The sequence below is a fragment of the Dermacentor andersoni genome, chromosome 2, assembly GCF_023375885.2.
Source record: "Dermacentor andersoni chromosome 2, qqDerAnde1_hic_scaffold, whole genome shotgun sequence".
Taxonomy (NCBI): domain Eukaryota; kingdom Metazoa; phylum Arthropoda; class Arachnida; order Ixodida; family Ixodidae; genus Dermacentor; species Dermacentor andersoni.
This window is the reverse complement of record NC_092815.1, coordinates 94,314,579-94,323,885: the sequence shown is the minus strand read 5'-3', so window position 1 is coordinate 94,323,885 and position 9,307 is coordinate 94,314,579.

Below are 9,307 nucleotides of genomic sequence, written 5' to 3'. Positions count from 1 at the left end.
AATTGAAAGCAACGGGAAAGTGGATGCCCTGTCACGCTAGGCGCTTTCAAGCGTTCCCGGAAGAACCTGCAGCACACAAGAGATGCAATCCGCGACCCTTTTCTGATGCTTCACGAAACTCCAGATCAGACCTGTCTTGTCAAAGGACTCACTCGCGAAAAAGCTGCCCTCGTTTACCGCATTAAAACTGGTTCAGACTGCACACAGGAATGATTATTTAGGATGGGGCGAACCACGGCCCAACTTTGCGCCTTATGTAGTGAAATCGCTGATGTCGAACACTTCACCTGTTGTGCACACAGTTCGAAGACAAGAAGAAAGACGGCCTGCCGAAGACGGGTCTTCCACCCGCGAGCTTTCAAGACGTAGTGTTTTCTGAAGAGCCAGGAGTAATCAAGGAAAGAGTTCTACGCCTGCTGATTGTGTTTCTCCGAGGTCCAAATTCATGAACGTTTGGTGAGGAACTGGTACTAGTAGCGATGAGATGCTCAGCGACTGCCGGCAAAGCGCCCCAGGCTAAGCCCGCCTGTTGCACCACCATCACTGTATGCGTGCGTGTGTGTGCATGCGTGCGTGCGAAATCAAGAGTTCCAGACGTTATGTGCGCGAAAACTGGCAATCGGTAGTTATAAAGAGTTAGCGTTAGGTTATAACGACATGACTTTACCTCGTACGAAAGCATTTGTCTAAAGACCACGCATAATTGAATAATGCTCAATCCTAAAAGAAAGGCACTCGTGGCTGGCCTTCGTCTGTAAATCACCTTCATAATATACATGGTATTCACTAAAGACCTCATTCACACATACCGTACATAGGCGGAGGAATAATTAAAATTTATGATAATGTTTCTGCTTGGAGAACTTCTTTCAACCAGGAAAAAAAAAAGGCAGCCAACGTTATCGACCACTTTCCCCGTGCACTTCCATGATAATGACTGCCTCGTTTTCCTCGTTCCGTGAGCCTTATGAGAGCAGAACATTAAGCGGTGCCTGCTGGCGATAACATCGTTTAAAGGGTAAGTTTAACCCAGCTTATCTTGTTTCTTCGTGAAGGAAATACCGGCGAGTTATTATTGCAGTCATCTTCCTTCTGGCACGTAAGCAGAAATTAAAGTTGTATTGTGTGCTCGTTGCTGTCGCATATAGAAAATATCCAATAATCGTAATGACTCAAAATTGAACTTAGAATGAGCTTATGCACGCGTACTGTCTTCTTTTTTTCGCGGTGTTTCTTTGTAATTGGTGGACGTAATTCATGCGTCTTTTGTCCTCCCTGCCGTCTCATTATTTCCTTTCTCTTAGTTTGCACTTCTGATTGCTAAGCTTTGATTTTAGCTAGCCGGCTCTAGATTAGCTAAATAATACTTTCCCAGCCACTAAATAAAAGAAGCGTTTCGACCTTGTTCACTAGAAACAATCGCGTTCATGCGATTGACACCTCGAGAAGTGTGGTGAATTGGACTAGAGACGTCGTCGACGTGAGCGGATACCAGAAAGAGGCAGACGCAGTCAGAAATAATATATGAAAAATTTTCACTTACTCCCATTATGCGAAGCAGGGGCGCGATAGCTGGCGCAACGTTATGAGTGGTAAGCATTGCACTGTCTTCAGCGTTATCGGTTGCAGCAAACCATTACAGATGGGCATGAAACAATCTCCTTTCGGAAAGAAGAAATCTTTATTCAGTGACGACTCAAAGCCTGAGTCGTCTTTGTTTGTGGAGGTGGTGTTTCCCGGTGGCAGGGGGAGCCCATAGACACGACATTTTCTTGCTCCCATTTCATATTTTGCCTTTCGTTTCTTACGGCTGGATTTGTTTACATTCTTTACCTTTCGGCACTGTGTCATCGATAGGCTTCTCTAGAGCGTAGCTTAAGCCAATAATTTAGATGAGCACTTGAGAAGCCAGGCGGACTTTCCTCCAGGAGGGGCAGTATTCGTTGCTACAACCTTGGTGGTGCGGCTGAGAGGTAATATTTTCGACTGTGTAATTGCGGGTCCGAAGCTGGAATCCTCGCGAGACAATTTTTTTTTTAATTTTCGCAAGGCACCGCGTGGTCACTGCGACGAGCACTGAGAGTGGCGACGGACATTACCGACCCCGACGAACATCAAGACAAACAGGGGAATGTAGCTCAAAGCAGCTAGCGCTCTAAAAGAAGATTTGTACGAAATTCAGTTCATGCCAAGACATGCCAAGACGACATATTTGGAAGCAATGAAGGCATCCTCCTCAGCAGAAAATATAGAAGCGGGAAGTGTGTTCATGAGTTGTTTCCTCCCATGAACGTCAGGTAATCTTATGTGGAAAATGCATAGAGGAAAGGTTTAGTAGCTAAGTTTGGAGCGTTTAACATTTTCTGGATCGAGCTTTATTTCGACCGCAGCGAGCACAAATGTTTCGTTAGCAACTAAATTTCAAAATGATAACCACGTAAATGTATTGCTGTATGGTTGGGAACGGCGGGGGATTCACTCCGCCATAACCGCAGAAAACAAATGCTGCCTCCTTGAAACTAACGTAGCTTCCCACGGGGAGAAAACTTCTGCGAATGAGCTTGTAAAGCCTGAATATGGACGCATATGTCTAAAATGAGTTGCCGTACCCAAGTAAGGACGATTCAAACCAATAGGATTGTTCTCCATACTCGCGGACAACTTTCTGTGGCTATGAAGGGAAAGCTACGCAAGCAAAGCGCGTACAAGGGAGAGGGCTTCTGAATAGAGTCCCGAGTTTTAATCCACGTTAGGTTAGCCTGGGGAAGAGTAAACATTTGCACCTTATTAGAAACATTTAAATAAGATAGAACACACCGCTGAGTGTAAAAGCTCACGTATTTTACGGCTTTTCCTTTCCGTGTCTGGGCAAACTCGAAACCGTCGCACGTGGAAGCTGCGTCGATTCAGCATTTGTACCGAGCGAGCAAAAGCACGGTCAACGCTGCCGGACTACTTGGCGCGGTAACAGATGTGCAGCAGCGACGCGCCCCTAGCTTTCCCTTCATAGCCACAGAAAGTTGTACGCGAGTATGCCAACGTATTGGTTTTCAATCGTCATTCTTTGAGTAAGGTAACTCATTTTAGAGACTAAAAAAAAATTTCGGTAAGAAAGTTCTGGCAGTGGGTCTTGTTTGGTATTCAGCATGCACTTGATATTCGGGAAAAACCCCATGTGGAAAAGACTTCACTCATGGTCGAATAACTTGAAAGCAGGGGCCCTATAACGTAAAACTATTCCAATCTGTTTTAATCCCATCTCTTTACGTCAAATTTACGTAACCGCCGACACAAGCATCTGGCGGTAAACCGCAGCTTTGTTTGAAAAGCCCAATCAAACACGCTTCTAGTTTATAGGATGTCACTTATTCTTGCTTTCAAAGCGAATGGAACTGCCTACATTGAGCATTTTTCTTATCTAACTGGCTGAGAAGGGGAGAAGAGCACGCTCAAGTAGAGAGAGTTTCGATAGGGCCGAGCCAGCACAGTGAAAGCAAATAACGGGATGAGGACGGTGTTGCCGGCGTCTGCGATTGGTCCGCTTCCTCTTATTTAGCTTGCTTTGGACGGTCGAAAATTGCGGCGGCGTCCAACGGAAGGTTAAAAATGCCGCTAGAACGGATTCTCAGTAAAGCAGAGCTGGCAGAGCAATGTCGTATACGTGCCGAAAGGTCTTGATAACTTTATATTGCCACGCAAAATATTTTATTATACGCAAATAAATTCATGCTACTCGGCAGCTCCAGTAGCCAGTGCCACGGTGATCGTCGGGCAACCATCTTCTATTCCTGTCGAAACGGGGCAATCTCCGGCTGTTGAGAAAATGTTCAATTTTTTTACGCATATTAATGCTTCTTTAATGCCTACGCGTCACTTTGACACGTGAGTTTTCACGGTTGTTGTGACGTCGCATGACGGACAGGCAAACCGGGCGCAGCTCAAAATGTTTAACCAGTAGCAAATGGTCAAACGACGCCCCCTTCTCTAATCGCTAAAAAGACGTCAAATCAAACATTATTATTTTACTTTTGTTCGGTCTAATCATGCGTAATCAGTGTACACATACAATATCAGATTGGGCTTTCTTGCGGTTTTCGCGACATCGCGTGACCGACAGGCACATTGTGTGGTGGCTCCAGAATTTCTTCACCAATCGTAGACGGCTGACTGCAGAATTGAAATAGAAAAGTTTCGAATAGCTTTACATTATGGGGCGCCAAATTTCGCGGTGACTTGTATGCTGTTTCATTTGTTGTTTTTCTTGTGCGCCTTCATATTGGAGTTTTAAAGGTGGTGGTGGTAACAACTTTATTGAGACTCTGCTCAGTTGTGATCTGGCAGGCCCGAGTCCTAGAATGGCCCCTCACGAGGAGCGACCCTTTCGGCCCAGGCAACGAGGGCTTTTTGTACTTTTTCTTCCGGCGTTCTCAGCAGCTCTTCCCACGTCTGTTGTGAGGGAGCTGGAAGGAGCGACCTGGGAGGGGGTAAGCCCTCGCACCCCCAAAGAATGTGATTTTGGGTAGCCAATGTTTGATTTGTGCAGTTTTGACATATTGGGTTCCATTGCCCGTTGGTAATTATGGCTAGCCAATGTGGGCTGGGGAACGATTTAGTTTGGATTCGACGCAGGATCGAGGCTTGCGCTCGCGTGAGGCTTGCGTTTGGAGGTGGGTAGATTCGCCTTTTTTGCTTGTAATAGTTTGTTATTTCGTGGTATGTCGTCGGTGCCTCATCCATGGGATACGAGTCTGAGGGGCACACCTCCCGGTTGATTAGACCTCGGGATATCCAGTGCGCCTCCTCATTCCCTTGATTCCCCGAATGGGCAGGGACCCATACGAGTTCAACAGTGTTTTCATTATAAAAGTCCCGTAGGACTCGCGCTGCACAGACGCCTATGCTGCCTCTCGAAAAGTTGACTATTGCCCTTTTGGAGTCGCTTATGATAGTTCGCACGGAGGGATTCATGATGGCCAAAGCAATGGCAGTCTCTTCCGCTTCCACGGTGGACGCTGTTTTTATGGTCGCGGCGTTGAGGATACTTCCCTCTCCGGTCACGACGCTCACTACGTAAGTTTGGTGATCTTGCTTTGCTGCATCGACATAAGCGGTGTGCTGGTTGCTTTGGTACCTTTCTTGAAGGGCCTTGGCTCTGGCAGACCGCCTCTTATCGTGTCTCCCACAGAGCATGTTCTTAGGTAACGGTTTTATAACCAAACAGCGTTTGACCGCACCGAGTAATGTTGTTCTTCCTGCTGAATTCATAACGGGATTCAGCCCGAGTTTGCTTAGAATAACCCTGCCAGTTGCGGTGCGGGAGAGTCGTTCACGTTGGGCTGTTTTATGGGCCTCCACGAGTTCGTCTAGGGTATTGTATATACCTAGCTCAAGTAATCGTTCAGTGTTCGCATACCTCGGGAGACCAAGGGCAGCTTTATGAGCTGTGCGAATGACGCTGTTAACCTTTTCTTTGTCAGAAAGGCGTAGGTGGTAGTAAGGGAAGGAATACACGACGCGACTGATCAGGAAAGCCTGCGTCAAATGGCAGATATCAGCCTCCTTCATACCGCGGTGTCGTGTGGCTACTCGTCTGATTAGGCCACATATTTGGCGGGCTGTCGTCCGTAATCGGACAATCGCCTCAGAATTATGGGTGTTATGTTGAATTAGCATGCCCAGGACTCTTATAGTCAGTACGGGCGGAACTGGGCCGTCTTCCATACTGACTCGTATAGGGGAGGTGGCGTCCCTTTCGGTGGCGTGTTTCGTTGATTTATCACGGATGACGAGAAGCTCCGATTTTGTCGGCGAGCACGCTAGACCATTCTGTCGCACAAAATTTTGTACGGTATCCGCGGCCGCTTGTAATGCTTCCGTGATTTCTCCATCGGAACCGCTATTTGTCCAGATGGTGATATCATCGGCATAGATGGGGTGTTTGATATGCGGGATCCTTTCCAGTAATGGAGGCAGGTTTCGCATGGTCACATTGAAAAGGAAAGGGGAGAGGACCGCACCCTGAGGGGTGCCCCTTGTACCTAATTGAAATTGTCCGCTTTTAATGTCCCCAAAATGTATTTCTGCAGTACGATCCTTGAGAAAGCTTGTAATATAGCTATAAGTGCGCTTCCCGACATTCATTTGGGCTAGATTTGTGAGTATTGAAGCATGTAACACATTGTCGAACGCTTTACTCACGTCCAGCCCTAGAATTGTACGGGTGGCTCTTATAGGGCCCGGATGTAGGATATCTTGCTGAATTTGCCACATAATGTCTTGAGTGGACAGATTTGATCTGAAGCCTATCAACGTATGGGGCAGCAGCCCATTGCTTTCAGTGTACTCGTTTAGCCTGTTAAGAATGACGTGTTCCATAACCTTCCCCAGGCAAGAGGTTAAGGAGATAGGGCGGAGATTCTCTAGCTCCAGCTTCTTGCCTGGTTTGAAGTTTTAAAGACATTCTCTCTGTGCGCTTTCTTCATTGTGCTCTGGTTACACCGAGAAGTGGGTGCAAATCTGGCAATCGCGTATGACATCCGAGAAGAGGTTTTGAGATGCTACGTGCATTTAATTGATGCATGCATTGGTACAAGCACTGATATGATATGGGGGACCGCTAAACAGACGCCACAGATAGGTAGTCGTCTTCTGGTCCCGGCTCTAGCTGTTTGCTCCTCTGTAGTATAATAGTGCACTGAATGTCAATTTAACAGCATTTAGCAGAATGCGTTGTTGGGCAAGTTGGTTCATTGTATTTGGAAAGATTGGTTGCGCTTTGTAGACGGTCACAAGTAAGAAGACGTCTTTTAGAATTTTATCTCAGTGCTACTTTTATCATCTTTGGCAACCAAACCTTTTTGCAGCGACAGGGAGTGTGCATTGGGTCGTGCGTAGCACCAGTTTTATGCAATATCTTTTTATCGAGTATTGACCGCACCTTGTTTGGTGTACTTGACAAAGACAAAGTAGCACACGTTTTCAGGTATGTTGACGATTTTCTTGTGCTGCTGAAGGAACGAAATGATTTTATGTATGACGATGTCATTGCAGACATTTTACCTCTCTTTGAGAATAATGCCTTAGATCTAACCTTTACACATGAGCTCCCTGTCAATAACATTCTGCAGTTCCTTGACCTCAAACTTACCTTTGGTAAAGAGCACGTTTGTTGCTGTTTCTGCCCTCGCACACAAAAACAACTATTACCATGTGATTCAGCTCACTCTAAAATCACCAAAAGGGCCATTGCTAAACAGATTATTGAGCAATCTTTGAAGAAGTCATGTACGCATGCCATGCAGGCCAGCTTCGACATGCAAATTTCTAGGCTGAAAGAGGCTGGCTTCCCCGATGTGGTTGTGCTGGCAGTGGTTGAAACGCTCGAAAAGAAGCTAAAGGCGCCCCAAAAAGTAAACTCTTATGTTGCCAACAAAGCTTCAAAGCCAGTCGTAATTCCATATGTTCACAGAACTGCACACAATCTGAAGAAGATAGCAACCAAGCATGGTGTCCCACTCGTTTTCTCGGCCCCCTGCAAGCTGAGTCACCTTTGCGCCCGCATTGGGAGACTTCACACCAGAAAGAAGCAAGGTGGCTGCGGCGTGAAACCCAAAAACCACCATGTAGATTTCCAAGTTGGCGTTATTTATCAGATTCCCCTGACATGCGGCAAAACCTACATAGGCCAGACGGGCCGTTGTTTGAACGTGCGAATCCGAGAACACGAAAGATCAATTATAAACCGGGAGCAACGTCATTTACCCATGCATTGCTTAGATCATAAATGCCGGCCTCTGCTCAACCAGGTTAAGATCCTGCGCAAGTGCAATAACGAAAAAGCACGAGAACTTCTAGAGGCATATTATATAAAAAAGAAGGGACAAGCATGCATAAGTGACACATCGGTCATGCTTTACAATAGGGAGGCACGTTTCCTAGATAATATGTTTCGCTAAGTCACGCCATTGGTTTTTTCTGATTTTGTGTTTTTTTCTTCTTTTCTGCTGCTGATACCCTGATGCGCCTGCGCTGGCATGGTCTGATATTTAAGTGTTTTCCTCGAATAAACCTCAGTTGTTAGTTTGCGCCTGTCCTGTCTTCTTACTTGTGACCGTCTACACAGCGCAACCAATCTTTACAAATTAACAGCATTTGCTTAATAAGGACCGGCTGCCAGACAAAATGGCTTGACACGTTTAATGAGGTATGCGGTGCTCACATGTAACAAGCCAAAGAAGTTCATGATTGTACTGTGCTTAGTATTACATTGACGGGAAAGACTAGATCACCAGCATAAAAGAACAAGAAGTGGACTTCCTTGGTGCAAGTACGTCCACTTGCCACGTATGTCCACTTTAGGTTATTTTATGTTCTTTAGTGCTTCCGTCAGTGTAATACCACGCGCAGCACAATCATGAACCTCCATCATCTAGCCCCGTTTATTGCTTTATCAAAGACGTGTCCACCATACGTGTTCTTGACGTTGACGTCGCATATTGAAGGTGTCTATTTCAGCAGGCGGAATCAAACCACGGTGCAGCGGTTCTCCTTCCCATAATCAATGCTTACCATCCCATAATCCGTGCATAAGTATGCTTATGAAGGAGGCCAAGAGCCATATCTTGTAACGGCCAATTTCACTTCTAATTTTTTCTGTCCTTCATAATCGGCTCGCATGCCGCCATGCTGCTGTTACGCCGGGTTCAGCCACTCAGCACGATGGAACAAACAAATAAATTGAAATGGTACGTTACAAAGCAGCACCCCTGGTTTCAATTCGCTTGTTTCTGGTGTGCCTCGCTACACATCCACATGCACTTTTCATTTGTAACTTGACCATGATTGAATGAAAGCAGGTTTTAATGCAACTCTTAAAATGTGTAGGATAATTTTGAATATCACGTTGTCATCCTTTTAACGGCCTTCAAGAATGCACGGCAGGTCCTGTGCTTAATTAGCAAATGTGGAGTTTTGGGGCAACAGTGTTTTCTGGAAAGAATTTAGAACGTTCTTGACTATGTGTGCATAACCTTATTGAAAACCACCCTGCCAACCAGCCGTACTTTTGTAAGATGTGAAAAATACTTTTGCGTTATATGAAAGATATTAGACTCTGATACAATTTAGGCGACATTGCGGCTCTGCGTTGTTAGGCACCTGTAAGCAACACGCGCACACGCTTTCTTAAAGGGACACTAAAGGCAAATACTAAGTCGACGTGGACTCCTTAAATACCATTCCAGAAATCTCGGAACGCTTGTTTCGTGCCAAGAAAATACTTAGTTTACGAGAAAATTGCATCTGAAGG